We start from the raw sequence: 19,429 nt of genomic DNA, 5'->3' as shown, positions 1-19,429 counted from the left end.
TTAGGAAGATAAACTAGAATGATATGGACAATACAGTGACCATAGTACATACTCCCTCCGTCCACCAATAAGTGTACTTCTAGCTTTTGTCCTAGGTCAAAGTTTTAAAACTTTGACCAACTTTATAGGGAAAAGTACTAGCATTTATGACACTAAATTAATATCACTAGATCTATTTTGAAATGTACTTTCATAATATATCAATTTGATGTCATATATGTTATCACTCTTTTATATATAGTTGGTCAAAATTTCAAAACTTTGACTTAAGACAAAAGCTAGAAGTACACTTATTCGCGGACGGAGGGAGTAGATATATGTTTGTTTCATGTTGTTATCCTGTCCACCTTACTACTGAACCGGTTTACCAAAATGAGTTTCGTATACTACAAGCTAAACCCGTGATGTGTCTGCTTGTTTCTCTTGTAGTATGCAAACAGAATATTGGAGAAGAGCACCCCACTATGCAATGGTAGAGAAAGTAATGCAGATAAGGTTCAAGATAGTGAGATGACCCTGTTGCTCCCCAAGAAAGGTAATAAAAACGATCTGGTAGACAGTGAGAAAACCCCATAGTCCTGCGTTGATGTAGTGTTCAAGTTACTGGCCAGTACCGCTGGCACAAGCTCTTCGTACTCGCTGCCTGAATCACTTCGGCTTCTTCAGTCTCAGCTACAAGCTGAAAGGCATCAGTCAGCTGTGCTACGGACATAAGCCGAAGAACTGAGGAAGTCCCTGCATAATTCAGATGCGTACTTTCTTGTGCAACAACAAGCACTGGAGGATTTAAGCGCCAAATAGGAGAAAGTTAATAAGCTTGCTAAGCATCTTGCCAGCATTATGGGTACCCTGGATATTGTTTCTTGAACTCTTCTGAAGTGGTTTCAGTTCTGGAGTTTTGCTGCAGCGTTTATATGCTGCTTTGTTCCCTATATTTGCACTGGTGGCGAACTTTGATGCCCAGTGGATGTAATATGTGTAATAGCCGTGATAGCCTAGCATAAGTTGCTTTCTTATTTATTTCCTTGTTGTCTTGTTTATTTGTTTGCTTGTAGTCAGTGCAGTTCTTTTTCCGCGGTTTGCTAGTGGCTGCAATAACCTATTTTTTAAAACTAGGCCACTATAACCATGGGCTAATATTTACTATAGTGACACTGGGCCTCCTACAGGCCATACAAACAGTGGGACTTCTACGGGCCGTAGAAACAGTGGGCCCTCTACGGGCTGTAGAGACAATGGGCCTTCTACGGGCCGTAGAAACAATGGGCCTTCTACGGGCCGTATCATCAATGGGCCTTATACGGGCCGTATGATCGATTGGCCAAACATGGGCCAAATAGACTGCATTATGGCCGTAAACGGGCTAGAGTTGGAATCGTCCATTCATGGGCTGACCATAATGGGCCATCGTTAATAGGCCGTATTTGATGACGCTATGAAAATGGCCCAATGTATTAATGGACCACAAACGGGCCGACTGTAACCACGGGCTGAATTTGGCCCACAAGTAGAAAATGACAGTAACGGGCCTTAAGTAAACGAATGCTGGAAATGAGCCCAAGAATAAATGGGCTCTGAGAAGGCCAAAATATAACATGGGCTGGAAACAGCCCAACGCAGTAACGGGCCGTTAATGGGTATAAAGTGATACACTGTTCATTACGGGCCAGTTTCACCACGGGCTGTTAATGGGTGTAACGTGATACACTGTTCATTACGGGCCAGTTTCACCACGGGCCGTTAATAGGCCAAGAGTTACATAGGGCCTCATATGGGCCGAAAGACGTCATGGGCCATACATGGGCCAAAAGTGAAAACGGGCTAGAATCATATTGGATGGCCCATATGACACTACTGGGCCTAATTCGGATAGGGCGTAACGGGCCTTGGGTTAGCGGGCTATAAATGGGGTATATGCGAACAGGCCGTTAACAGGCTTTCCATGGGCCGGCCTGCCACCTTTTGACCAAGTCAAACGGGCCAGCCTTTTCAAAGGAATGGGCCTCTATTGGGCCGTGGCACGTGTCGACGTATCATAGGCGCCTTCTATCCAATTAGTGGATGACATCTGTCTTAGCGAAGAGCCGACACGTGTTTCCTCCAGCCAATGATGATTTTACACGTGGAAAATCCCCATTGGTCAGGGCTGTTAACGGGTTATCGGATCCAAACCCGACCCGATAGCTTAACGGCGTTCCGTTACGGTGGATGCCACGTGTCGGTCACCCTTGACGAAAGCATTTCTGTGACGCGCAATTTATTGTCATGGAAGTGGACACTTCCGTGATGACAATTTTGGTAATGTCATGGAACACTTCTATGATAGCACAGGTATGACTATCTTGATTCTTTCATAAAATCGTCATGGATGTACATGCATGACAAAAAACGCGACCTACCATGACAAACACGTATCATCACGGAAGTGTATTTTTTTGTAGTGAATACATTTATTGCTTCATAGAATTTCGATGGTTGCCATCAGTAATGTTGACTATTTATTGTGTGCGTCTTTGCTATGCCAATTTTTTACTATAGCAACCTAGCAGGCATGGTTTACCCATAGGCTTCTGTTATTCTTATGTTTTGGGTGTCAACTAAATTGATGCCATTTTAGTTTATGCCTAACATTCTTTTCATACTCTGCAAATTAATAGCATCCATCTAAAACCACAGGCTACTCCACCATCGGTGAAAATCCCCTACAAAATGATGCTGGATGTCCTTTTAGAATCTTTGGGCCTGCCATTGGCTGAGTATCGAACCAAAGTATGCGAGGATGGTTTGAAGTTACAAAGAATCCCATTTTCGTTCAGATATGCACACCTTTTTGTCATCTAGAATCTGTGCATTTAGGTTTATATTATTAATTCAGTTTTAGCTGTTTAGATCAAAACCATAATCTTGCGTGTAGATTAAACAGACTATTTCTCACTTTGAGGACTCCGTTTTGTTCATCGGAAAGTTTTTTCCCTGTGTCGTACTTCCAAAAATGAATTGAAATTACTAAGATTCATGCAAGTTACTTGGCAAAGAAAATTGTTCTCTGCATAGTGGATACATGTACTGATCATAGATTCAGATGTAGGCTAGGTTTCTGTTATCCGAAAACACACATTATATTGCCTTTGTTTTTACATAAAGATGTAGATGCTGAGAAGTATATTATTCTGATTGTTGAGTCGGTCTATGGTGTAACTTCGTGTTTTTTCTTTTGTGGATACATTTGTAAAGAAGTGACATGGCTTAAAAACCCATATTAAATGTTGTGGAAAAAAACCATATTAAATGGTGTCCTTGAATAGGGAATAAAAGTGGGAGCAGATTGACTCTTTGTAGTGCTCGTTCAAATGTAGGTCAGGTGTTCTGTGATCTAAAACAACACATTATACTTCTTTGTTTTTACATCGAGGTGTAAATGTTGAGAAGTATATTATTCTTATTATTTTTACTGTATGTGCATGCTCATAACTAAAACAACTAATTCATGTTTTTTTAAAATGCGCACATGGATTCAAAAATACACATGTACTTCCAGCGGCATGATTTTGAATGGGACTTTGTACTACCAAATTAGAATGTGTATATACATCTCATCATAGACAATATAATACCCTTGTTTCATACTAAAACGGATTAGACTTCTTAGATACATATTGTTTCAAATAGAACTCTATGCTGCCAAGTTTAAATGTGTATATACATCTATTGTAGACAACAAGCGCCTGGTTTCCCCAACTAAGAGAGATTAAATTTGTTGTCATATGTGCTTGCCCGTAACAAAATCAACTAAACCATGGATTTCTTTTCATCACTAACATGGAATCATCAGGTCTCTGCGCTATTTGGTGCAACGGTTTCGCGGCGTGATAACCATATTTTAGCATTCTATTATAATTATCTAATAGATCCTTGCAAAATTAAAATATTTTCATCGACAACATGGCTTTAACGGGTCTCTGAGCCATTTGGCGCAATAGGTCAACTAGTATACCAGAAGATGGGCACCGGAGGTGGGCCTGGGTGAGCACAACCCACCAGGGCACGCCTAGGTGGGTTGTGCCCGCCTGGTGGGCCCCCTCTGGTAGTTATTTGCTCCAATAATTCTTAAATATTCCATAAAAAATCTCTGTGAAGTTTTAGCTTGTTTGGAGTTGTGCAGGATAGGTAGCCTGGCGTAGATTTTCCTGGTCCAGATTTCCAGTTGCCGGAATTCTCCCTCTTGGTGTGTACCTTGCAAATTATGAGAGAAAAGGCATTAGAATTACTCCAAAAAGCATTATTATGGATAAAAACATCATAAATAACAGTAAGAAAACATGATGCAAAATGGACGTATCAACTCCCCCAAGCTTAGACCTCGCTTGTCCTCAAGCGAAAACCGAACTCGAAAAACATGTCCACATGCTTTGAGAGAGAGGTGTCGATAAAAACAAAATACGGATATAGAAGCATCATGTTGATTATTATAACATCAACACATTTAAACATTAGACTTTTATCATAGAACTTTTATCATACACTTCTCATCAATAAGTAACAGTTCATCACACAATCGAAGTATAAAGCAAAAACTCTATTGAAAACGAACAAACTGTGTTCTCAGCCAACTTTGCAACTACATTCATTGTCTTTTCAGCAAGGGTCACGTGTCGAAGCCTTTAGTCAAGTCCACATACTCAACCATAATATAGTATTATATGATTGCTAACACTCATCGCGTACACATGAGCAAAACGTTTCAATCGGACACATAGAAAGATAGGGGCTTATAGTTTCACCTCCCAACATATTCACCTCAAGGGTGATGTCAACAATAATAACTCATGCTATCTATATTCAACTAGAAATATGTGCCTAGATCTTTCCTCACAGCATATGATGCTTGCCAAAGGAGAAAAATAAAAAGGAATAGAAGGAAAACTTTGACTCTTTGCATAAAAGTAAATACATAAAAGTAAAAGATAGGCCCTTCGCGGAGTGAAGCAGAGGTTGCCATGCGCTTATTTGTTTGTATTCTCTACCCCTTAGTGCAAAAGAACGTCACGTTGCATTGCCCCTTGTGATAGCGACCTTTATTATGCAGTCTGTCGCTTTTATTCTTCACCATCACAAGTTCGTGCAATACTCAATTTTCTATTACACTAGATGATCTCACACATTTAGAAGCAATTTTATTGCCCTTTTGCACCGATGACAACTTACTTGAGGGATCTTTCTCAATTCCGAGGTAGGTATGGTGGACACTTGATAATAAGATTTGGGTTTAAGGGTTTTCGGATGCACAAGTAGTATCTCTACTTGGTGCGGAATATTTTGGCCAGCAAAGATAGGGGCAAGCATCACATGTTAAAGGATCTATGACAATATGACTTCTATGTGAATATAAACAAACATAGACCATTAAGTTGTCTTCCTTGTCCAACGTCAACAATTTTGGCATATAATATTTTGATGAGGGCACACAATCACAAAAGATTTTAGGATAGTATAATTATATGTGAATCTTCTCTTCCCTTATTAATTCTTTCACGAGTTGCATCATTGACAAATGCTATATTTGTTAATCTCTAATAAAATTTTCTACTTACACTTTTCCTTATGTGGTGCCATCACCTACCATAGGATTAGCATATGATCTTATTCATTTATTTCCTTTCTTTTTTTTTCTTTCTTATTTATTTTCTTTAATTGCAACATGAAAGTAAAGAAGAAAAAACTCAAACTAAACTTTATTACATAACTTGCACACGATTACAAGGATAGATCACTAAGCAAACTCTCAAAGAAGAAAGGATCGAACTATACTTTTATTCATTCTAAAGAAAAAGATCAAACTAAGATAAGTAAAAGCAAAAAGATAGTGGGATGATACGATAATGGGGCACCTCCCCAAGCTTGGCGGAAGCCAAGGGGAGTGCCCATACTTGATACTCAATTCTCCTTTGGTGGTGAAGAAGATGGTGGTGGTGACAACAATTGTGCCTTCAACTTTTTCATATTGTAGTTGAGGAGAGCAATTTCCTCCTTTAAATCATCGACTTCCAACTCCAGCTTCAAGATCTTGTCACATAAATTCCCTTTGCTTTTCTACTGAAAACGAGAAGGAGTAGATTGACTTTTAGAACGGTTAGCTCTCTTAGGGAGACTTGACTTCTTGAACTCCACGTGCATATCCCCAAGTTGAGGTAGAGGAACATCCTCCTCCTCTGAGCTTGAATCATTGATCCTGATCAAGTGAGCATCCTCCTCGTCATCCGTAGTTCGACCATATGGAGATAGGTCCTCATAGGTCTTTGGGTCAGCAATGAGATGTGAGACATAGCTCTCTCCATCGGAGTCTCGAGACGACATATTTTCAAAACTACGCAGAAAACATCAAGAAAACTCTGCGATACGGTGATCAAGAGGTTCGGGAAGTATATATAGATTTTTTATCTTGGTGGACAAGCATTAAGAAGAGAAACGGAGTCCGGAAGGTGTCCCAGGTGGGCACAACCCACCTGGGCGCACCAGGCAAGCCTGGTGTGCCATGGTGTCTTGTGCCCACCAGGGGACGCTTCCTCGAAGTTTGTTTATTTCCAAAATTCTTAAATATTCCAAAACTGATAAAAATTATTTTTGCGGATTTTTCAAAGTCCGTTTACTTACCGTATCACGTACCTCCTTATTTTCACGATTCTGGAGTGTTCCGGAAGGACTCTTTTATGTGTTCTTCTAGTGTCAAAGTTTGGATAATATTACTTTCAACATTAATGGGCGTACCTGAGATATAATGCTTTATTCGTTGCCCATTGATAACCTTCGTGTTAGTACCTTTGGAATTATTTATTTTGATGGCTCCAGACCATTAAACTTCCTCGATGACATAGGGGCCTTCCCATTTTGAGAGGAGTTTTCCTGCAAAGAATCTAAAACGAGAGTTATACAAAAGAATATATTCTCCAACTTTAAATTCACGCTTTTGGATTCTTTTGTCATGCCATCTTTTCACTTTCTCTTTGAATAATTTTGCATTTTCATAATATTGGGTTCTCCACCCATCTAACGAGCTAATATCAAATAACCTCTTTTCATGAGCAAGTTTGAAATCATAGTTGAGTTCTTTGACTGCCCAAAATGCTTTATGTTCTAACTCAAGAGGCAAATGACAAGCTTTTCCATAAACCATTTTATAAGGAGACATATCCATAGGATTTTTATATGTTGTTCTATAAGCCCAAAGTGCATCATCTAATTTCTTAGACCAATTCTTCCTGGACCTATTGACAGTCTTTTGCAAAAATAAGTTTATTTCTCTATTGCTAAGTTCAACTTGACCACTAGACCGAGGATGATAGGGTGATGCAATTCTATGGTTAACATCATACTTGGAAAGCATTTTACGGAAAGCACCATGAATAAAGTGTGAACTACCATCAGTCACTAAATATCTAGGGACTCCAAACCTCGGGAAAATAATTTCCTCAAGCATTTTTGTAGAGGTGTTTGATCAACACTATTAGTTGGAATAGCTTCTACCCATTTAGTAACATAATCAACAGCAACCAAAATATGTGTATACCCATTAGAGGAAGGAAAAGGTCCCATGTAATCAAATCCCCAAACATCAAATGGTTCAACAGCAAGTGAATAATTCATAGGCCTTTCTTGACGCTTACCGATATTACCTATTGTCGGCGTCCTGGACTTGGGGGTATCCAGTCCTGCCTGCCTGCGGTCCACCATGTGGCTGCAACAACGGCCTGGTATGGCCCAGCTTCAACAACAACGCAGCAAGACCCTCGCGAGGGGCCAAGCCTCGCGAGGCGGATGACGCAGAGACCCCTGAAGGAGTTGGCCTCCTCGGGAGGGCTCCTAAGGGGCGGAGAGATCTATGCAGCTACCTCATGAGGTTCAGCTAACGTGAGCCATGACGACCAAGGCCATGCGAGTGCAGAGCGCAGGTTTCCTCTTCGGTTCAAGGAAGGCAAGCCACAGGCTTGGAGTCCCGAGGAATCAGCCAAATGTTTCCATTCTGGTGCAACAAGACCAAGACCGCCAAGACGGCAGGACGGAGGTCATCACCGAGCCCACCGTAGCGTCACGGCCAGAGGCTTTTCGCAGGTGAAGACTACTTTTGTCAGGATAGACTGTACTGCTTGTCCACTTTCAAATCCAGTCGTTGTGGAATCCGTTCCCGCTCATGTTTGGGAGGAGGACCAAGGCACTATATATAGGGCTTAGCCACCACCATAGAGGAGGATCGATTCCTTCCGAAGCAACACACCAGCTCAAGAACACCTCACCTCCTGAGGCTTGTTCGTCCCCGTACTAGTTCATCCATAGCCCCTCGAGGCAATCCACCACACCACACTAGAGTAGGGTATTACACCACAACGGTGGCCCGAACTAGTATAAATCTCTGTGTATTTCTGTCTCAGTGAGCTCTTCACGCTAGGCTAGGGAGGATCACGAGTACGCAGGCTGGGCAGGTTGAGATATCCGCACGCACCCTAGTGATTGAACCTCTCACGGGTTGCCAGATCCCGAAATCTGACATTTGGCGCATGAGGTAGGGGTGCGTCGGATCTCCTCTTCCATCGACCAGTCCTCCTCCGCTCCACCAACGCCATGGCCGGCGCCCCGAGAGCCCATGTCGAGCACTGGGTCGTCCAGACCTCCTCAGCGGCACCCACCGGCGAAGAAGACCTCCACTCCGCCCTGCTCGCGGCCTGCGTTCCGCTGGGGGCAACCGGCCGCATGGGGCGCGTGGTGCAGCCTTCTCCTCTGTCGCCGCACCGTAGCCGCGCAGCTGCGCGATCTGCAAACTACGCTGCAGCAATTGCTCCGCACTCACGCAGGGAACAAGCAAACATGCGGGCGGCAGACAACGTGGCACGTGAGCTTTTGCGCTGTAGGCTGCTTGAGAGTGGCCACGACGCCCTGCTGGAGCGGTTCGCCGAGCTGCTAGATGCGGCGTGAAGGTGGGCGGTGTCGTTCTGCACCCTCCCCACATTGCAGGCGATGGTGGGGGCGCATGCTCATCCCCGACACAGCCGCACGCCCTCTCCCAGGGACCACAGAGAGCCTCTCAATGCTAACCAGCCTCGTGGAGCAGCCCGCGCCGCCCCGAACGTGCCCCCTCTGCACTGGGCAGCTTCGGACGACACCACCAGGGGCCGTGTTGGAGCACCGGCCTCTGGCATTGCAGGACTAGAGGATGACAGAAGGGGGTAGGAGCGTTAGGCGGCCGGGTGGCGCCCCTGGCGCGAGTATCTCGGAAGCCTACATTCCCATCGCGATGGATCCAAGGCACGCGCTAGGAGAGGGCCCCAGCCGACCCCCCACGCCAGGCTGGGTGCTGGATATACACGAGGCCGAGCTCTCCTTGGAACCACCGCCAAGCCCTGCCAACGTCCCCAACGGCGGCAGCCTCTGGGTACAGTTAGCACCGCAGGGGCACGCTTACACTGACCATGGATCATAGGTAAACCAAGACGCGGTGACCACCACCACCGTCAGGGCGATGGGCCCCCCTCAAGAGCACGAAGGACGTTGGGAGCAGCGCAGGGGGGAGCCCAGTGGAAGGGCCCTCCTCGTGCTGCATGGAGCAGGATCCAGCCTGGAGGTAGGTTCCCTGCCGGTGAAGGCGCCGGCGAGCCATTCCCCTTGCCAGGGGGCTTACGGTCGCCGAGGACGCCGTCAGCGTCCCCTTGGCCCTTGTCCTTGTCCTGGTTTTAGGTCTCCCCAACGGTGGTCAGGGGCGGCACACGGCGGGGTCCTCGTCGAGCGACATGAAGCAAGGCCCCGGCCTGTGAAGGTCTCCGCTCGTGACACTCTCACGTAATAATGAGTGGGGCTGTTGGCGGTGTCAAAACCGGCGGATCTCAGGTAGGGGGTCCCGAAATATGCGTCTAAGGCTAATGGTAACAGGAGGCAGGGGACATGATGTTTTACCCAGGTTCGGGCCCTCTCGATGGAGGTAATACCCTAATTCCTGCTTGATTGATCTTGATAGAGTGGGGCTGATATGAGTATTACAAGAGTAGATCTACCACGAGATCGTATAGGCTAAACCCTAGAAGATAGCCTATGATTATGATTGTTGTTGTCCTACGGACTAGACCCTCCGGTTTATATAGACACCGGAGGGGGCGAGGGTTATACATAGTCGGTTACAAAGAAGGAGATCTAACATCCGGATCGCCAAGCTTGTCTTCCACGCAAAGGAGAGTCCCATCCGGACACGGGACGAAGTCTTGAGTCTTGTATCTTCATGGTCCAACAGTCCGGCCAAAGTATATAGTCCGGCTGTCCGGATACCCCCTTATCCAAGACTCCCTCAGTAGCCCCTGAACCAGGCTTCAATGACGATGAGTCCGGCGCGCAGATTGTCTTCGGCTTTGCAAGACGGGTTCTTCTCCAAATCCAGTGCACCTGTTGTAGCAAACAGTGTCCAGCTTCCCATCAATGTTGTATTCCTCGGCTTATGTGCCTCAATAATGGGCATCTCCATGTGTCGGGCGAATAGGAGGAGCAGGAGCATTTTTACATTTGCCACCCTGACCCTGCAGGCAAACCGTCTATTTGAAGAGACAGGGATCCTCAGATCCAAATCTCACCTTCTTCCCTCAAGCAAGCATTCCACAGAGCGCATCCGGAAAAACCATTCTATCATGGCCGGTCGCCGCAGCTCCTCTTCTCGCTCCCTTAGCTCTAGACCAGGCGATTGGGAAAAATGTTTTGTCCCCCACAGCCATTTAGTAGAGTTGCAGACCCAAGGGTTTCTTCCACCAGTGTACATGGTCCCCGTCCGAGCCGGACTAGCCACCTACAATGGTGGGGCGCAAGCGAAGAGATCTCCTAACCCTTCTCAGGGCGAGCGGGTATGCCTCATCCCATATTTGCTAAGAGGCATCGGGTTTCCAATCCACCCATTCCTCCGCGGGCTTCTGGAGTTCTACGGCCTCCAGTTGCATAATTTTACCCCCCGCCTCCGTGCTGCATATCGCAGGATACGTTGCCCTCTGTGAATTATTTCTGGGCTGCGAGGCTCACTTCGAGTTGTGGAAGAAGTTATTCTGCCTCATCCCTCATAATCAAGGGGGATCTATATATCAACTGGGCAGAGCCAAAATATGGCGCGTCGCCCAGACCGGATACCTGTCCGGCACTCCAAAGAAGGCATCCGAAGATTGGCCCTCGGAGTGATTTTATGTAGATGACGTTCCCCTTCCTGATCCAGTCTGGACGGGCCTCCCTGAGTTTAATAACGCCCCGCTGAAGAAATGCTAGAGTTGGCGCCCTCGGAGCCCTCAGGAAGAAGATGCCAAAGAAGTCCACTTCCTGATGAGTAGGATAAAGACACGGCCCAATCAGGACTGACAATAGTCGAGGTTATATAAATATGCATAATGCGGGGGGTACAGCCACTTCAATATCGGGGGAACCCCATGTGGCACTTCAACGGGGAAGACGATGCCACCCGTTGCGGTCATAAAGGTCCGGACTCCACCACTACTCTGGCGAGAATACTGTCCGATTTATACAAAGAAGAAGAAGAGGAGTTCCTCCGCATCAAACTGCGAGATGGATTTTCTATGTACAACCCCCCAAGCTGGGTGAGCTGTTACGCTTTACTCAACTCTATCCATTCTTGTGCCCTTCATCACAATCATTTTACCTTGATATTTCTAAACAGGAACTGAGGAAGGCCGTGAAAGAGTTCAACAGCCCTCCTCCGCAGCCAGAGGATCCTGGTCGGGCCCTCGACCCCGGACTTGAACAAGATCCGGATATATCCGTGGAGCTTGTCGACGGGACATTTTATTAGGCAAGCCGCAATGGCACCTTGGTGGCTATTGTCGCCGATTATCCCGGACTGCTCCCTGCCCCGTGTAAGCAAAGCTGAAGCTTTAACTTCTGAAGATGATTCCTTCCTTATACCATGCCTTATGCACAAATATCTTATTTTTATAGAGACTACCATCGGAATGCGGTGCCGAGCCCCTGGGGGCTCATCAGCAAAGGGCATCCGGGCCAGGCATGCTCAAGAGGAAGTTGGTTAGGGTTGAAACGCCGTCACAGAGGTATAGTTAAAATCTGCTCTGTGATTATCGTGTTTGAAATGTAACAGCTTCCATCGTGTCCTGGCAGAAAGAGTAGTCGCTGGACTACATCCGGAGATCCTGCCGGTCACGCCTCTACAAGCCGGATTCCTGAACCGGCTTCATGAGAGGAGGCCAATGTGGGGCCGATGCCGAATTGTCCTCCGACATAGGATGCGGATAGGCTCTCCACCATGAATTCTGAAGTACAGAGCGCCATGAATCACCGGCGCCGAAGGGCCGTACTTCACGATGGTATCTTTTCCTAAGAGGCATTCAATGCCTTCAATTCAGGAGATGCATACATCCGAGGTGCCCAAGATGGACTCGCCCGAGCGACGGACCAGTATGCAAAAGATATACGGGTAAGAAAATTTGATAAGCATGTATATCAGTAGCCCCTAAGACTTGAAACAGTTGGAAGAACTGATTTAAGGATCATTGTATGCACATGTCCTTGTAGAGAAGAATACCCATTTGTCTCGCGAGCTAGATGAGTGCAAGACCCAGCTGAGGGCCGCAGTTGCCAAACTAGAGGAATCCCAAAAGGCCTCATCTGGTAACACTTGTATTAGTAGAGAAATTTTAGGAACATATACTAGTTAGTATTTGGCTTGCTTTATAAGTCTAATAGAAAATTCTGCAGACAACCCCGGGGAGAATCCGGAGATCGGAAAAGAGAGTGAGTCACATCTCCAAAGACAGCTAAAGGCTATCGAGCATGTGCTTACGCAGGTTAGGCAGGAGAAAAATAATCTCCAAGATGCCAACATCCGGCTGGGCCTCGAATTAGCAAATGTTCGAGCTCAGCTTGCAGACTCCGTGAAGGAGAACAGGAGGCTTCCTCGCGGCATATATGGTAAGTGCTTAAATGAACTACAGTATAGTTCGGTGAGGAAGTGTATTGAAAGAGTTTATATCTGTAGGTATGCTGACGGGCCGTCCTGAAGAGGAGATGCTCGGGCCCGCAGGCGATTTGCGCAAGATATCTCACAACTACACGGACGAGCTCGACAGGTGATGCAGGGTATTTGCCCAGGCCTTGTGGCCATCCGCTTCCCTGCCAGTAGACATGGGGGCGCTCATGGATATGCTCGAAGGAGCACGGCGACACTTCCGGTTATGGAAGGTATCAGCCTGCCGACAAGGTGCAAGGGAAGCCTGGGCCATGGTGAAGACGCGATACGCCAAGATTGACCCAAACCATTGTCGGTGTACTAGAGTAGGGGTACCCTATTACCCCGAACTTGTGCACGGGCGGTCGCAGCATCCCGCGGCAAGGCTTGCCGGGTGACCGCCAAGCCCCTCCGTGGTTCCCTTGAAGACCATTCAAGAACAAAGTACTCAAACCAAGGCCCCGGCAAGAGGAGCTTGCCGGGAAGGCCAACCAAGGCCCCGGCAAGAGGAGCTTGCCGGGAAGGCCATTCAAGGCATACCAAGAAAGCTTGCCGCGACACGCCGCGCGTCCCGGCAAGGCCCGGTGAGCGACAAGCTCCCGAACACGACAAGACGACGACCGTGGCAAGGAGCTTGCCGCGGGAAAACCCCCACTTCGTGCCCGCGCTCCAGCACACCTGCTAACGTGTTGCTCTGGGACTCTCCCAAGCGCATGTGGCAGGAGGCCGTGCAGCTAGGGGTGCGCGGTGGCAAGCAGGCGCTGACAAGATAACCATCGTGGCAAACGGTGGCGTCCCTAGCGGTCCGTTTCGGTACTGTTTAGGCGACACAGACGGGCATTCAATGACCTTGTCCCCTGCCGTCAGAGTTAGGTAGGGTGCACTGTGTCCACAGTAGCGGTAGCTGCACCTACCGCATCTTTTTCCATTTTTACCCTTCTAGTCTACGTTGCCACCTGTGGGTAACCCCTTGAAAGTATAAAAGGAGGCCCGAGCGCAACTTAGAGGGGGTTCGGCCGCAATGAAGAAGAGGTTCGGCTCATTCGAAACATCAGGAACACTCTCACGCTCAGTCTGGCAGCGTCCATCGCTCCTGAGCAAGAATTCAATACACACAAACAAGCAGCAGTAGGGTTTTACGCATCCGTGCGACCCGAAGCTGGGTAAAACCGCTCGCGTGTACTGCCTCGATCCGCTCTTTGTGCGCTCTCCGCCTCCCACCGAACCGAAAGGGGCCCTGTCCCCATAGTTGTTGGTGGATCAGCCTCCCCCGACATCTTTGGCGTGCCAGGTAGGGGGCAGCGCCTGACGCTGCGGCAGCGGCGGAGGGATCGGCGGTCAGTGCAGCACCTGGCGCTCCTGCGGCCTCAGGGCCGTCAGTGCGATCGCCAGATCCCCCGCCAGCTTCCTCGGCGGCAGCCTTGGCGTGCACGATTGCCGGAAGCTTTTCCGGCAACCACCTTTCTGTACAAGTCTTGCCGCTGTTGCATGTAATCCTTTGTACAGAGCCGGGCGCAGACCCCGTGCACCAGTAAAGTTCATGTGCCCCACACATCTTGTCAGTTTCTTTATGCTATAATCCTTTTTCGCATATGTTATCTGACACTTTGTGCAGCACCAGACCCCGGTAAGCGATAACGAGCCCGAGGCTCCATATCATTGCTTTATTTCTCTGTTTCTTTCTCAAAAGAAGGAAGGTTCCCTCGCCCACAAGGTTTACCGGGGGGGGAGGAGAAGATAATGGTGTGGACCAGGCCGTTCAAGAAAGTTTCTCCTTGCCGGGAAGCATACGACAGAAAAGCTAAGTTGCTAAAGTTTGAGCAATCAGTTTTTTAAGTTTTTGAGTTATTTTCCTTGAACGACCGTGCTTTGTATGGAAAACCTGTGCGCGGAGGAACCAATTCGCAGCTAGCTGCGCCCTTACTTTGTTTCGAGTCCGCTCAACAACTTAAGTGAGCTGCAACTAGTTGCGACAAGGTTGCTTGTCAACTCGCAGCTAGCTGCGCCCTTACTTTGTTTCGAGTCCGCTCAACAACTTAAGTGAGCTGCAACTAGTTGCGACAAGGTTGCTTGTTGGTAGCGACCCCGCCAGCAGGCTGCTGAAGTTCCGCACTCGGCGCTCGCGGCAAGGGTGCCTGCACCGGCAAGTTTCCCTAGAAAGCGTAAGGCAGGACCATACAAAGCCAAGAGTCGAGTAAAGGAAGTAACACAGCAATTTTTTTGCCTAAGATAGAGTTATATTACAAAAATAACTTGTCGCGCCTCTAATAAAGTGTTCCCATGACATGACTGGCAGTGACAAGAAAAGAAGAAAACAGACGGCTTAATCTACGCGACCGCCGTCAACCCTTTTGACCACGTTCACCCTGTCCACAATGGGTGCGACGAGGGCCTTAAGCGTGTCAAGATCAGCGTCCGCCGGCACCTGGGCCCCGGCAAGCCAGTATTGCTGGGGGCTGCGAGTGCCAAGATTCGTCCACGGCAAACCAGAGTTGCCGGGGGCTGCAATATCAGATATGTCTTTCATCCCTCATCATGCATCCTCTTATGGACTGGGGAATGCGAAACCACGTTTCTTCCCGAAAACTGCCGTGCTCCCTCAACTCTAGGCCCTGGGGCTCGTTCCCGGGGCCAAGTTTGGTTGTAGTCGCGGTAGCTAAGGGATGAAACGAGGAGACCGCACCCACCTCGTTCCTGCCTCCGTCAAAGGCGTGAGAAAGGTCGAGCGACGTGGGAAGGCGGCAGGGCCTGTTGCCGGGAGATGAAATGTCTATCTGAAGGATACCAAGGATTTGCTCCTGGGCGTGAGTTCAACCCGCGAGACAAATAACCCGGCAAGCATCCCCTTTTTCATTAAAAACATCCCACTCAGGTACAGTCCATAGAGGATGAAAAACATGAAAGAGAGGATTACAAGTTTTAGATGCAGCTAAGGCCCTAAGGCTTACAAATTAAAAAGATAAGATGCACGTAATCCCTTTCATGTCCCTCTCTTCAGGAGGCAGGTCAAGGAGGCGAAAAGGGCAAAAGGAGCGCCTAGGCGAACTACGGGTGCCAGAAGACACCAAGAGAACATCCCGGGGGCCGTCCGAAGGCTGGACGGTGATGGCGGCGCTGGAAGCGGGGCTCGAAGACGGGGCGGCAGGGCGTCAGCACGCTGTTGAGGGCACCACGCCCTCGTACTCCGACCTGACGGCCTTGTCGCCAGCCCTCTTCCCCTTTCGCAGCCTCCCTACGCCCGCCGCCAAAGGAGACGACCCCGGGGAGTTCAAGGAGCCGGCGACACGGATGATGGGGACGCCGGTGCCGCGCGAAGCGGCGCCCTACGCCTAGTCGGACCCGCCATTCCACCGCCCACTACCCTCGTCGTCGCTGTCGCTCTCCTCCTCGTCACTCTCGCTCGAGGAGGAGCCTTCGCTGTCAGAGGAGCTGTCCACGCAGCACTTCGCCCGAGTGCCGAAGCACCCGAAGACCTTGACGGAGAGGAGATCGCCGTCCATCAACTTAAAATGCAGGGTAAAACCCTCCATCAGGCTGTGGATACGGGCGAACGTCTTCCACCCTCGAGTCGGGGCCAACCCGCTGCCTCTGCTCGTGACGGCCCAGTTTCCCACCTCCACCGTCCGCGACCCCAAGCGCATGGGAGCCGCGTGTCGGGGATGTAGAACCAGGACGACAGATGAGGCGGCCTCGCCCCGTCTCGTGATCGCAGGGAGTGGACGTCCCGAAAACCGCGCACCGGCCCCATCCAGTAAATGCACCACGCCCCCACGCCTACCTCCGTTTAGGGAGGAGGGCGTGAACCGTCCCCATCATCATGGCCTGACGCATGCTCGAGGGGCTTAGCCCCGCGCACGCCGCCCGCGTCACCCACGACGCCGCGTTTGACGCGTGCCGTTCTGGGCGTGCGCGGTGGGAGCGGGGAGATATGCGGCGTGACCTAGGCAGCGCGTGCCCGTGCACTGTTTTGGGCCTGGCCCAACAGCGCTCGGCACCGTGTGTGGCCCAGGCCCGGGGGCTCCTGTCGCTATACTAGAGTAGGGGTACCCTATTACCCCGAACTTGTGCACGGGCGGTCGCAGCATCCCGCGGCAAGGCTTGCCGGGTGACCGCCAAGACCCTTCGTGGTTCCCTTGAAGACCATTCAAGAACAAAGTACTCAAACCAAGGCCCCGGCAAGAGGAGCTTGCCGGGAAGGCCAACCAAGGCCCCGGCAAGAGGAGCTTGCCGGGAAGGAGACAAGACCCCGGCAAGAGGATCTTGCCGGGAAGGCCACTCAAGGCATACCAAGAAAGCTTGCCGCGACGCGCCGCGCGTCCTGGCAAGGCCCGGTGAGCGACAAGCTCCCGAACACGACAAGACAACGACCGCGGCAAGGAGCTTGCCGCGGGAAAACCCCCACTTCGTGCCCGCGCTCTAGCACACCTGCTAACGTGTCGCTCTGGGACTCTCCCAAGCGCACGTGGCAGGAGGCCGTGCAGCTAGGGGTGCGCGGTGGCAAGCAGGCGCTGACAAGATAACCATCGTGGCAAACGGTGGCGTCCCTAGCGGTCGGTTTCGGTACTGTTTAGGCGACACAGACGGGCATTCAATGACCTTGTCCCCTGCCGTCAGAGTTAGGTAGGGTGCACTATGTCCACAGTAGCGGTAGCTGCACCTACCGCATCTTTTTCCCTTTTTAACCTTCTAGTCTATGTTGCCACCTGTGGGTAACCCCTTGAAAGTATAAAAGGAGGCCCGAGCGCAACGTAGAGGGGGTTCGGCCGCAACGAAGAAGAGGTTCGGCTCATTCGAAACATCAGGAACACTCTCACGCTCAGTCTGGCAGCGTCCATCGCTCCTGAGCAAGAATTCAATACACACAAACAAGTAGTAGTAGGGTTTTACGCATCCGTGCGGCCCGAAGCTGGGTAAAACCGCTCGCGTGTACTGCCTCGATCCGCTCTTTGTGCGCTCTCCACCTCCCACCGAACCGAAAGGGGCCCTGTCCCCAGAGGTGTTGGTGGATCAGCCTCCCCCGACAACCATATGGCCGAAGTCGGGCCGGCGGGGCCTGATGGGCAAGAGATTCCCGTGAGTCTGGTGTATGAGCAGGTAGTGTTAGCCGCAAAGTATTCCCAACAGGATTGCAAGCTAGATAGCCTATTGGATGGTATAGAGGAAGAATATAGACTGTCCAAGTGACTATGTAATTCAATGGACATATGTAGTCCCTAGCCGGATTAAAAATCTTTTGTCATGGCGGACCGTTTCGCTTCAGCCCCTGGATCCGACAGTCCGGGGTGTATCCGAATACCTGCGTTTATATGTAAAACTGGGGTATGCGTGGAAACGAGGCGTAGGGGTTATAAGTACTTGAACAGACAAGTACCCAACTAGTTATGTTATATTACATGGGTAGTAAGAAACATCTTCCAGGGAGAATAGTTCCGTTAGTGGTTCCTTTCCCTAGGTACGCACGCATCGATGTGCATGTCTGAACTGCGAACAGAAATGCAGGATACAAAACATCTGGGGATTCACGTTGTAATAAACGAAAGAAACATCTTTTGTTCACCGACTGAATATTCCCTTAAGAACGCTAGCTTTCGGCTTCACCCAGTCTGAGGTACACATCCTGCTGAACCGGCAGTAACAATCGCAGAGGTGCTCCCCTTATGCCCTAGCCAAATTAACGGGAACGTAGGGCGTAAACACAAGAGCCAGGCAACCCAGCATGGCCAAATCTTAAGTCATATCGATGCATATAATGGTGAAGAAAAGGCACATATGGAAAAAGGATGCATATGTGGTAGGCAGGAAGCCATAAAAGTAATTATATTTAGCTTACGTATAGGAAGCCCCTAGGTATGGTGACCCGAGCATCCGCGCTGTATTTAATACTTTTTGTGAAGAAGGTAAAAAGGGCGAGAAAGGAAAAAAGGAGAACATAATTAAAAGAGTGGGGGTAAGGAAACGAACACTGATTTCGGCACTAGGCATAGAATCTCCAGAGTCTCGCCACGTTCCATGGGTTCGGCTCGAGTCTGTTATCGGATGCATTGCGCAGGCGGTACGCTCCTCCGGTGAGAACTTTATCAATGATGAAGGGACCCTCCCACTTAGGTTTGAGCTTGTCCTTCTTCTTCTCCGACATGCGTAGAACGAGTTCGCTAATGTTATAAGTTTTGGCCCGCACTTCTCTGCTTTGATACCTTCGATCCTGCTGTTGATAGAATGCGGAATGAGCTTTTGTGATGTTGTGCTCCTCCTCCAGGGCATCTAAGTTACCCTGGCGATCTAGCTCGGCTTCCTTCTCTTTGTACATGCGCATGTGAGGTGAGTCATGGATTATGTCGCAGGGTAGTACTGCTTCTGCGTCGTACACCATAAAAAATGGTGTATATCCGATGGTGCGATTTGGCGTGGTCCGCAGCCCCCAGAGTACGGAGTCCAGCTCCTCGA

The sequence above is a fragment of the Triticum aestivum genome, chromosome 5B (assembly GCF_018294505.1).
Source record: "Triticum aestivum cultivar Chinese Spring chromosome 5B, IWGSC CS RefSeq v2.1, whole genome shotgun sequence".
Classification (NCBI taxonomy): Eukaryota; Viridiplantae; Streptophyta; class Magnoliopsida; order Poales; family Poaceae; genus Triticum; species Triticum aestivum.
This window is presented reverse-complemented; position numbering follows the sequence as displayed.